The 13412-nt window shown below is 35.9% G+C and overlaps 1 pseudogene; it reads right to left on the bottom strand.

The window, feature by feature from the left end:
• Positions 1–3042: 3042 nt before the first annotated feature.
• LOC102498863 (high mobility group protein B1-like) lies at positions 3043–3743 on the bottom strand (annotated as a pseudogene).
• Positions 3744–13412: the final 9669 nt, after the last annotated feature.

Raw genomic sequence — 13412 nt, 5'->3', positions numbered from 1 at the left:
TGAGCATGCCAGGCATAGGCTTGCCCATAATCCAAGGCTGATTATTAGCTAGAAGTGAATCATTGCAACAAGACCCTCTTCAGGGGTGCTCTCACTTCCTCACTCACACAAAATAAATTAAATAAACACATAAAATATTTCAAAATTATTTTAAAATGTGTTTTGTTTCATTTAGTTTCCTATATGGAGCATGTACTCACTGGAGAGGGAGGAAAAGTGAGAAATCACCCCCACAGGAGAGATGGCCTACCATAATCCCTTCTTTATTTTCATACCAGGATTTGAGGCATGCATGCACATCATCTTATATGTTTTTCAATGATTTTCATTTTTCTACAGACTTTTTGAAAGTCACTGTCGGCCAGGTGAGATCCAGTCACCTTAACCACCATGCCACTGACTGGCTCATATCAACTTTTTTTCAAGGTTAAATAAAGCTTGTATGCTATGAACAGCCCTCCAAGGAATTCACACTGTAACTGTCTCTACCCACCACTGTTTTCTAAAGTTACTTTACAATACTTCTTTAAAGAGGTGTATATGCTTGCTGCTTTCCCTTCTTCACTTTCTTTCTCCATTTGATCTATTGCAATACATGGTTTTTTCTCAGTCTCTATCGGGCATCGGTTCCAGGACCCCAGTGGATGCAAAAAATATATGGATGTTCATGTCCCTTCTAAAAACTGATAAATAGTGTAGTTGGCCCTGCATACCCACAGGTTCCTCGTGCATGGCACCGATTCAATCGACTGTGGGTCTGATCTCAGATACCAAGGGCTGACTACATCTATTTAACAGCATCCCACTAAATCTGCTTTTATTAAGACCCCAATTATAGCATCCAACATATAGTCCACTGACCCTATGCTCCAGTTTCTAGACCTCTCCATGATATTTTATACTACGATCATTTTGATTTTCCATGTTTGGCCTAACATTAAGGTCTTCTATAATAATCACTGTATCGATTCCTTCTTTCCTTGGCAGTGCTGATGTTGCTCCATTTTCTCTTGGGGGTTGTCTCTTGACTAGGTTTGCCTGCTGTGCCTGTCAGCCCTCCCTTGGTGCTTCTTTGATGAATATCTCCCACTTAGTCTTCCAGATTCCCTGCCAGCACTCTCCACCTATGGCTCTGTGCCCTACAAAAAATATATATAGGTCTATATCAATGATCTTCCATGTGCTCTCACCTCTTCTGGTCAGGTTGGGTCAATGGAGACCACCAGCAGGAGGTCAGACAGATGAAGAGAGTTAGGTTGTTTACTCTCCTGTGTCCCTCCTGTGAGATCCTCTTCAATTCAGTGGTGTCCAGCAACAAATAATGAGTTTCTCCCTGTGTATTCTGCACGCCTTGTGTATTTCTGCTTCTACTGAACTTTACTTTCTCTCATCTATTTAGATCTAGAAGCTATGGTAGCTCTGTTACTATTTCCTGAAATTTCCTTTTATTCTGCCTACCTCTTTGTAATCCATCTCTTTGTAAGTGCACCTTCTAGAATTATTCTATTTATTATTGAGTATACCACTGATTTGAGTATACCTCTGATAAATATTTGAGTATACTCTGATATATATTTGAGTATACCTCTGATCCATTGGGACCCTGAGTGATAGACCCATCAATATGCTATCATGGTCCTGTCGTTTTGTCTAATGTTTACACACACACACACACACACACACGTACATGCACACACACACACACACATGAAGAATTTCTACTGAATTTATATAAAAGGAATCTTTTAAAAGTTCATGTAAAATGCATGTTATGAAAAAAAAGAACTCTGCACAGATTTCAAGAATCTTTTGCTCCAAAACAAACTCGTAATTTAGTTTCATTTTTCTACAGACTTTCAAAATACTCTCATATAACCTGTGTAATCTAAAGAATCTTCAAACTCCACATGTCCAAAATTGAATCTAGTATCCTTTTCCCTCCCCAAAGTCACACTCCTAGAAATTAGACTTTCATTTCTACTAATTGCATTAATTTAATGACTAAATTTCACTAAAGTGACTCTCAGTCTGTCCTACTTCTTCATCTTAGCCAGCTATCTCTCAGGTGTGACACTTTGTACTTCTCATTAAAATGGAAAATAACCTTCTAATTGGTCTACCACTTGACTCACTACTAGTGAATTTCTTTGTCACACTGGTAGTGTAAATTATACTATCTTGCAAAGCTGACCCAGAAACAGTCTAAGGTACTTTCTCATCTAAATAATAAAATTTCAAGTAGTCTATAACTATCTAGCAGGTCCCTTTTACTCCTTAATTTCTAGAGATGTAAATTCACAATTATCTGAATATACCATATCATTTCATACTTCCATGCTTTTGCACATTGTTTTAAATATATGCTCTATATACTAGATATTACCTCACAATTCATCTAATTATATATTAACTCCTCTTCCAAGCATCCATCCTGATCTCAAATCAACTTTGCTCTACTCTTCTGTACTATATATGCTGACTGTAATAAACAAGACAATATACTTTAATCATTTACTTACATTTTTGGAGGTTGCTAAACTTAACTCTTTAAGGATATAAATCATTTTTTAAAAGATCATAAGGCTTCATGGAACTGGTACTACTTAAATAGAAATCATTGATCCATCAGATAAACAATTTAATATTCTTTTCTCATAGATAAGTTTTTTCAATAAAAAATACATATTTATTTAGAAGCATTTAGAACATCAACAAAATAACTGCATCTTTTTTTAATTACAGTGATATTTGGTTAACAGAACAATTATTTTGTGTAAGCTACATCAGAGACAACCAGAGATAAAACTATCATCTCTATATATAACTAATTTGTGCTGTATACCAACAAAAATCTGCTCTAAATTTCCACATTAATTTACAAGCTCCATACTATACCAGGCAAGGTTTAGTGGCTATTGAAAATACCACCAGGACAGAGCTATCTAAAGACACATTTGGTAGTGGGTTAACTATATAGAAATAAAAGACACTGTACAGTTCAAAAACAAATCTTACCACAGCCTTACATTTCAATTTTTTTCTTTAAAGAAAGTAAGTTGTATACAGGGGGGTTAAATGCATTATAGCTAATGAAAAAAACACTTCACTAGAATCAACTAATTCATCATCATCTTGTTCATTCTTCCTCATCTTCTTCATCTTCCCCATCTTCCTCCTACTCCTTCTTTTTCTTGTTCTTTTCAACCTTTGACAACTCCCTTTTTTGTTGCATCAGACTTTCCTTTAGCTCAGTATGCAGCAATATATTTCTTGTGTTTTTCCTTCAGCTTAGCAGTCTTCATTTCATAAGGCAGTCTATCTGCAGCAGTGTTATTCCACATTTCGCACAGGGTCTTTGCAACATCACCAATGGATAGGCCAGGATGTTCTCCTTTGATTTAGGACAATACTCAGAACAAAACAAGAAAAAGGCTGAAGGAGGTTTCTCGGGCATATTGATATCCTTGAACTTCTTTTTAGTGTCCCCTTTAAGGGACATAATAGGTTTACATAACTCTTTCATAATGGACCTTGACCATCTTTGCCATGTCTTCAAGTTGTCCTTCCTCTTTAACAGATATGGTCTTCCACCTTGCTAAGCACTTCTTGGAAAACTCTGAGAAGTTGAATGAAGCATCCGGGTGAAGCATCTGGTGAAGCTTGTGCTTCACCTGGAAAGTTTGTACAGAGAATGTGTATCATGATATTTTGCCTATGGACTTTCTAGGGTCTCCTTTGCCTATGTTTAGTTATCTTTCCTCCACAAGGCAGAGTCGCCCAGTGACTGCCTGGTTCTCACTTGCCCTGGTGCCATCTCATTCAATGACATGTTTTAAAAAGAAAAGAAAATTGGGAAACAGCAGTTAGTGTAATGGCTATGTTGCTGGACTCCCACGTAGTCGACCGTGGTTCGTGTCCCGGACCCGGGGGCTTAAAACTCACGCTGGGCGCGTGTACATGCATGCCCAAGATCCCGAGAGGAGAATGGAGGAGAAGGGATTGTGGCATGACCATCCCCTCTGGGGGATGATTTCTCACTTTCTGTCTCTCTCTGTCTGGCGAGCGCACGCGCCCTATAGCGAAAACCTCTCAAAAGAAAAAAGAAATGGAAAATTTAAGGACAGTACTTGTATTTATTTTTTAAATAAATCATATTTTGGGATATTTTCTTTAAGCAACTCTAACTAATTTTTCCCCCCAAAGAGAGCATGCGTGTGCCAGGGAACAGTGGGAGCGAAAGTGAGAAATCACACTCCAAGGGGGATAGCCACGCCACAATCCCTTCTCCTTCATTTTCTTCCTGGGTTCTTGGGAATGCTTGCACATGTACCTGGCATAAGACATCATGTCTAGGATTCAAATGGTGGGTGGTCATATAGGCGTCCAGAGAGGTAAATGCTATGCCATCTGCTGTTCCTTAGGCTAATTTTCTTTTAAGTTTACTTATTTCTCCTGAGAGAGAGAGGGACAGAGAGAGGTGGGCAGGTACCCCTATAAGGTCTTTATACCGCAATCCACCCCCACCTTTGACTAGGCTGGAGCATGGGCACACGTGTGCTCGTGCTCAGCGTATACAGCCTGACCCTGTTGACCTGGAACCTCCTATGTGGATTCAGAATTATAGAAAATTGCATTACCACTACACCACTGCGTCTGGCCCTCAAACTAAGTAATCTTAACCGGAGTAGCAATTTTATTTCCTTCTTATACAGTCAAAGGTGAATATTTAGTCATCTTCCAGAGAGGAATTCAATGCTAAAGGTGCAATGGTTTCTTGCTGGTGGTACTATACTATACTATACTATAAAACGTTACAACTAAATGTAACTTAATTCACTTCTCCTAGGACCAAACATTTTGTCTCATAAAAATTAAAGGTTAAAGTTCCATCTATTCAGGTTCTTATTTAAGATTTTAACCAGGAATTAGTGCTATTTAGGTATTTGTTTTGGGAAGGGTTTTTCATTTGTTAGCTACTGGTTATGCTTTATTTCTAACCATTATTAGGTATCAATGCATGAAATGAAACTTTTCATAGATTTAAAGTATATCTTAATTTCATAAATCTTGCAAGCTTCGTTAATTTCTTCCCAGAAAAACACTGCTATTCAAGATATTAAATATAACTAATTCAAGCTAGGGTTTAGGCTTTGGTGTTGAAGTACAAACAGAAGATAATTTGCGAGTAGTAAGTACACATTAAACAAATTAATATAATTATTTGCAACTAAAATGCAATGCTTTCCTCTAATACAGCAAATAATGTTAATTAAAATTTAATCTTATGTGGTTTTAGGAAAGGATATAGATATTTACAACTACTTGCTTAAAAATTATTCTTTATTAATACTCTGTAAGACATATTTCAAGTGATTTTCAACTTAAAGTTTAAAGATCCATTTATAAATTTTCTTTAAAGGAGATTCATATTTCTTCATGACAAGTATTTAACTATAATTCATAAGCTGAAATGCTACACTATTAAAGGTAGCCTTAAATAGACCTTTTTGTTATCACAAAACATTAATTAGTAGCTATATAAGACTCTTAACATCACAGCAAATTTTTAAATCATTCAAATGTGGAAGGAAAGGCATCAGATTTTTATTTCTTATTACAATATGGCAAAGTCTTGACTAAGAGTTATATAGTAAAAAGCATCATCAAACAAGCCAATCAGGAATTGCATGAAGTTCTTTCAAGGTTATATCCTAAAATCCTTAAAAAATATAAGGGCTTCTGAAATTGGCAGTATACATTAATTACTATTAATCTATTAGATAGAGTAGATGAAAGGGTTTGCACAGAAAATAATTTATAACATGCTATATCAAAACAAATATATATGATAAAGTTTCAGTCAACATTTTCATGATTTAAAATAACAATAATAACTTTTAAAAATTCCTAAAACATTTGACATACAGTACCTAATCACCAGAAGCAGTATACAGAGGTTGAGAGAGAAGGTCTTGCTTTCACACTCCCAACTCCCAGCTCTACCTTGTACTAACTTATTAACTGGGGTTCCTGTGTTCCTTATGCCATGCAATAAATTATCTCGATGAATTCTGTTGACATTAAGCTGAAACAGTGAATGTAAAGAGCAGAACCTAGACCATTCTAAAAGTCTGATGAAAGTTTGTTAGTATTATGGCAATGACAGAAGTGATGATTATAGTTCTCTCTTCTCTAGGGTCAGACAATTCCCTGTGCTCTTAGAAATCTTTTGGTGCAAAACTTTAAGAAGCACTGGCACATATAAACATTAGTGATCTGTAAAACAAGTTTACCAGTTCCCTGTGTTCAAATATTGTGATTTCACGACTGTGATATCCATCACTTAAGAAACATTCCCAATCATCTCAGACTCTGAAATCTTACACATTCTTCAGTTATGTATTTTTCTGTATCTCTCTGTCTTTTTCTACATCTTTCTGATTACACTAGGTAAAAGGAATTCACCCTTCTTCTAGTGCAAACATTGTGTTCATTTACACCTTTTGAGTTGCTCTTATCAACCTAACAAAGAAAAGATATTCTTATTCTGAAGCAGATAGAAGATTATATTCGTTGCCCAGGGTGAGTAGCAAGGAAGTACCTAAATGATGGCCAAGTCAAACCCACCAGCTCCCATATCCATTTTCCAAAATTACTCTTCTCTGTCCCCTCTGTCTTAGATAGGCTCTTATAAAACACCTCTATTTGTCACTGTGTATTTATAGCTTAGTTCCCTTACTAAATTATGAGCTCCTAGAATTACAAAATGATTTTGAACTGGTTGTTAAAAAAAAAAGAAGAAGAAGAAGTCAACCAGAAACCAGACAAGACCAAAAAAAAAATTTTTTTTTTTTTTCTGACCTTGCTGAACTCAAGAAATGCTAACATTCTCCAGGGAAAGTATATGGAGTGATAACAAGACTATAAAGATTCACACAATTGTCTTAACTTTCAGAAGCTATGCCAGAGAAATCTGAATCTTTGGCATGTCACTATTGATGACACATGTCAACTTTCGTAGGGTCATGAGATAAATAGTAACCTGAACACTTGCTTCTAAAGGTTTTGTTTCCTCTGAAGACTGACATGGTGTGTTGTATGAAGTCACAAGTTCTGTTATACCTGCCGCAATCAATACTACAATTAAAGGAGACTAGCACCTGAAGGAACTGATCAAATAGATCCAAACCTACTTTCTTCCCTTAACATAAAATTAAAAGAATAAAAAATAAATAAATAAACAAATATCTTGCACACACACACACACAAAAATGACAGTTGCTGAGATGAATAGGTCATAAAGATATAAACTGAAACATAAATAAGTTTTATACAAATTTTAAAATATTTAAGGAGACACTTGCAGGTATAAATAAATTAAATGTTATCTTAGTGAAAAGTATCTATTTCTTTCAGATGCTACACATTCACTAGGTTCAGCATAGATCTGACAGAATGCTTTGCACTTTTACATTTTATCAATAAGATTAAGATATCAATGACAAGATAACATAACAGTTAAGATCAGCATTTCCAGTGGTATCAAAGAAACTCTTTGATTTGTCTGAACAAATTCAATAGAAACTCATTAGATGTAACTATGACCTATTTCTTTGTTTTTGTTTTTTTTTTTAGAATATAATGCCTTAATATTTTGTCTTGTGATATAAGGAAAACAATTTCATGTAGTCTTAGATTTTAAGCATCTGAACTATCACTACAAAAAGAGCTTGAGTGACTAGAGTAAAGGATTCACAGAATTTGAGGACAAAGGTAAATAAAGGCTATCCTCTGAATCTGAAAGTTATAAAGGTCATAACATTTTAATAACCAATGTAATCAAATGTATTCAGCACATGCTATATTACTTATATGTGTCCTTGAATTGATTCTGTTAGTTATGGATCCTGTTATTAGTTAGCCAGATATGTTTGTTTACATCCAAGTGGTAGAAACAACTCAAACTTCAAACTTCCTCAAGGAAAAAAGAGAGAGAGAGAAATGAAGAAATGGGAAAAGGGCTGTGTTATGAAATCCAACAAGGTTATAGATAGATCTCAAGAATTTCTTGAAAGAGAGAAATGTAAACTATTGAGGGTTATTTCTTTTATCAGTGCTTTTTCTCTTTGCATAACTTTACTATTCTATTTCAGACTCTTGTGTTTCTGATAACAGAAATATCTGAGTCCAGGGCCCAGCAGGTGGCATGGTGGTTGAGATGTTGGACTCCCACATGACTGATCATGACTTAAGTCCCAAACCTGGCAACTTGCTTTCTCACTCTACCTTTCTCTCTGTCTGTCTCTCTCTGGTCAAAACTAAAGAATAATGATAATAAAAAAAAAGAAAATAAATCTTTAAAAAAGAAAAGAAATATCCGAATCTGATGACTTATACAGAATAGAGATTTATTTTTATTTTGGAGACCCAAGTTCAAAGGGCTACATATGGTGAGGTTCTTCTTGTTTGTGAACAACACGGTTGAGGACATCACATAACAAGACAGAACAAGCTCAGAGCATATATCTCTGTCCATGTGTTTGCTCTTCTAATGAATCCATGAGTATCCAATCATTGGGGTTCTTCCCTAATGATTTTAATCTTAATCCCATCCCAAAGACCCACTTTCAACACATAATAATCAAATTTCAGTACATGAATGTGCAGGCAGGGGGGAACATATTCAAACCATAACATCTTCTTTCTTATTCTTTAATCATGTAGGATATTATGGTCACATTACAGCTTCTGATTTTATATGTTAAGTGTTATTCATAAGAAAAGTGCCATTTACTATCTCAATGCCAATGCCAATTTTCCCCAAAAAGGAATCTAGTTGATGTCCATTTGGGCCAGGTGACCTAGTTACCAATTTGACCTAGTTACCAATGCCTGGGAGACAACATTATGTGGTGTTATATGGATACCATAAATTACTACTAGGAAATAGGAACGATGCTATTATAAGTTGGAAATATAACCCAAACCATATAACAGTAGTAACTTGTCCAAAGAATGCACTTCATTCAAAGAAATCAAACATACCAAAGGTTCCTGGAAAACTGTAAACCATTAGCTCTTTTGTAGTGTGCTGAGGTAATATCCTTACTTCAAATTGGAAAAGCTCTGGTCTAACATGGAGTATAAAAAAAGAAAGAAAGAAAAGAATTGCTTACACATTAAAAATGAATCAATGCTAACCAGCTTTGCCTAAGAGAGAATGGTTGTCATGAATATTCAAGTAACTAAACAGGTGTGTTCTACAGTATAATGTGAGTATTCTCCTGGATCTACCCCATCCTGGATGAAACATTTCTCAAGACCACCCAGCTGTCTTTATTCTATTTTCATGAACATCCTGCAGTTATATAACTTGCTAGTTCAATTTCTGTGGCTGCTTAATATTTTAGGAAAAGATTGACCCAGATAGTAGACACAAGGTTTCTCATACTTAGCAAAGTATAATTCCCACTCTAAATAAATTTTCACCCAATTTACAAATGAATAATATGTGGTTTAGTTATCGTGAGCCAATGATTTAAAACAAATCATGCTCAAGTGAATCAATTCCTAAGACATTGTTCTTCCCATGTAAAAGTATACATTCAATCACAGAAAAAGGAAAATGCAGTCTCAAGATCAAAGAAATACCTCTTATCTAGTTAATCCAGACAGATCACAATGACTTAACATTTACTGAAGTTGAAAAAATTAGTTCCTTGTAATGACAGACTCTCAAAAAATAATTTTAATAGCTTAAGGTACACATTTCAACAGGTGATAGAATCTAATATTTATTGACAAGAAATTTAAATAAAAATTCTTCAACCAAGGATGCTCATACAAATTAGACACCAACGATGTGTTAGAATGAAGGCTATATGGGATTAAAAATTACTAACTCAAAATTTTAACACACATGCTTGAAATTTTAATAAATTCCTTTTTTATAAAGCAATTATGTTCTATCTGTACAAATACAAGTATATTATACGGATTCTACTGTAGAACAACAGAAGAAGACAAAGATAAGTAGTGATTAACATGTTAGTTCCAATTTATTCTCTTCACCATGTTGATATTTTATTTTAAAGTGATTAATGATGATTACAGGCAAAGAATTCAAAAGGTCATCAGGTATAAGAGTCCAATTAAGAAACTTCAGATTTTTTTTTGTAGAGCATTATTTTTCTTATTTACATTTCATCACGTACATCTTTAATAATGTACAATTTTTTAAGTATGCATGTTGTACATGACAATCAAATAAAAATATTACCATTTACATAATTTTCAACTGAGAACATTACATTCTTGTGCTTATTTATTATTTTTTGAGAGGTTTTTGCAATAGGGCATGTGCACTCACCAGAAAGACAGAGAGAGACAGAGAGACAGAAAGAAAGAAATCACCCCCAGTGGGGATGGCCACACCACAATCCCTTCTCCTCCATTCTTCTCTGGGGATCTTGGGCATATATGTACATGTGCCTGGCGTGAGTTTAAGCCACCGGGTCTGGGACTCGAACCACGGTCAACTGCATGGAAGTTCAGCGACATAGCCATTATGCTAACTGCTGGTTCCAAATTCTTGTGTTTATTAAATGTTTCTTCCCTTTGACCCTCACATCTACCCTCTATTATCCACACCCCCCCTTTTACAGTCTCCGGTATCTACATTGATCCTCTGTACTGTGATATCTACAGATTGTTCTAATTCTACAATAGAGTACAGATATTTGATACATGATGAGTGGGGATATACAGTAAGTGTCTTTTAAAGTCCAGCTCACTTCGTTTGATATTAAGTCTTCCATATTCTTCCACATTGAATCTCTTTCTCTAGTTGATTTCAAGTTTAATTCCATTATCCTCATTTGTTTCCCAAAAATGTATGTTTGGAAAAGAATTCCCCAAAGTAATGCTGTTGGGAAATGGTAAGACCCTTAGTAGATGAGGCCTTGTAGGTTATATTTTAATCATGGAAGTATTACCCTTATTAATGGATTACTATTGTCTCATATGAAGTAAACTCTTCCTCTTACAAGAAGTTAATTTCTACAAAAGCAGGTTGTTATGAAAGTAAGAGCTATCCTCATGTCTCCATTTCTGCATATGCTACTGATTTTTTCCACTTTTCTCCACCATGTTATGATGCAGCAAAGGCTGCCTAGATGTCACCCCTTTGGACTTAATAGCCAGAAGAATCATGAGGCAAATAAGCATCTTTTCTTTATAAATCATCTAATCTCTGTCATATTTTTTTAGCAGCATAATAAAGACTAAAACATCACTAGTGTAAATAAAGTCATTGGTTATCATTCTCATTAAAGATGGAAATAATTATCAAAAAACTTTCCATTTTAGTGTGATGGAGGACAAATGTTAACTAATTTTTATATGAAGTAAAGGAAGTTTTCATTACCATTCCTAATATATATATTTGTGTAAGTCCTAGAGTAATGGACTTAAGGGAAGTTATCATGCTTATGAATTTGCATGCTTTTGAGTTTACTTTCTATTAATATCAACTTCATGGGGAGACAGAAAAGTCTTCCAGCATCAATAGTTATAGCTGAAGATGTCTGGCTGGATAATCTTTTAATAATCTATTCAGGTTATTGAAAGAAAACTAGTGATTACTGAAGTCCTCCCATGTGAACCATAAAGGAAACAATGCCCCAGTGGTCATTTGACCATAAATAAATAATTAAAAATAATTTTTTGACCCTCCAGTGGTGTAATGGTTATGTGGCTGTTCTCCCACATAGTTGACCACAGTTCAAGTCCTGGACCTGGTGGCTTAAAACTCACACTGGACACAGGTGCATGCATGCCCAAAATCCCAAGAGGAGAATGGAGGAAAAGGGATTGTGTCATGGCCATTCTGTCTGTGGTTTTGGCCAGTCTGGCTATGATGTGCCTTGGAGAAGATCTTCTTGAGTTGATTCTATTTGGAGTTCTTTGTATTTCTTGCATCTGGATATTTGAATGCCTATCTATGTTTGGAATGTTTTCTTCCATGATTTCATGGAATAGATTATCAATGCCCTTATTATTTTCTTTACCTTCTGGGATACCAATTACCTATATATTTGGGCACTTAATGGTATCTAATATTTCTCATATATTGTCCTTATTTTTCTTGGTTATTTTCTCAAGCTTCTTGATAATTTTTTCTAGATCATAGTTTTTTTCCTTCCTCACTTGAGATTCGATCTTTTACATGGTCTAATCTGCTTTTAATACTTTCAAAGGAGGTTTTAATTTACTGTGTCACAGCCTTCATCTCTAACAATTCCACTCGATTTTTTCTTATGGGGTCTATTTCTTCTTTCAAATCGCAAAAGGACTTCCTCATCTCCTGGAGCTCGTTGTCTCTCTTCTCTTGTATCTCATTTAATTTTGTCACTATAAATATTCTCAACTGTTTATTTGACATTTCCACGAGTTCTATTGTGTTGTCTGTGGATGATATGGATTGTTTATTTGACATTTCCACAAGTTCTATTGTGTTGTCTGTGGATGATGCGGAGTTGATGTTTCCCTTTGGGGTAGAGATATTGTATTGGTTGCTCATATTTCTTGTGCCTCTACTATGGTTTCTAATCATCTGGTGATTTATACAGTCCTTTCTAGATTCTTCAAGTTAATTCTGAGCATTCAAAGGCATGTGGAAGTAGGCGATTGGCGATCTCTCTGCTGCTCTACCTCCCTGATGCTCACCAGCAACCTGCACTGTTGTCACTGGTCTTGGATGATTCAAAATCCTCCCCATTTCTAGAAAACAGGTGTTCCTGAGACTGAGCTCCTGATTAATTCAGGAACATAGAAGGGGTTGCTTGGCACACATACATGCCATGCTTCAGAAAATGCTGAAGTATTAGTGCCACATTCAGAGGCATGTGGCAGGGGATAAGCAAGAGTCTTTTTACAGCTCAGTCTCCCTGAACAGGAATGGATGTCCAGATGTGGCAGGGAAGGGCACAAGGTCATCTCAAAGTCCCAAGCAACACGTGAAAGTTCAAATGTGAGTGGAGGGAGGGAATGAGTCATGGACCTCTGCTGCAGAGCCTTCCAGCCACAGTTGGCCTGCCATCTAGTTCCTGATTCTTGATCCTCAAACCTAAGCCAGTTGCGGGACCATCAGTTAGCATAATGGCTATGTCGCTGGACTCCCATGTAGTCGACCATGGTTCGAGTCCCAGACCCGGTGGCTTAAACTCACGCCGGGCACGTGTGCGTGCGTGCCCAAGATCCCAAGAGGAGAATGGAGGAGAAGGGATTGCAGCGTGGCCATCCCCCCGGGGGGTGATTTCTTGCTTTCTATCTCGCTGTCTTGCTCTGTCTGGCGAGCGCATGCGCCCTATAGCAAAAAAAACTCTCCAAAAAAAGAAAAAAAAAAAAAAAAA

Source organism: Tupaia chinensis, unplaced genomic scaffold (assembly GCF_000334495.1).
Source record: "Tupaia chinensis unplaced genomic scaffold, TupChi_1.0 Scaffold140508_1, whole genome shotgun sequence".
In the NCBI taxonomy this organism is placed as follows: Eukaryota; Metazoa; Chordata; class Mammalia; order Scandentia; family Tupaiidae; genus Tupaia; species Tupaia belangeri.
The sequence above is the reverse complement of the archived record's forward strand: the minus strand, read 5'-3'. Positions and strand labels throughout refer to the sequence as shown.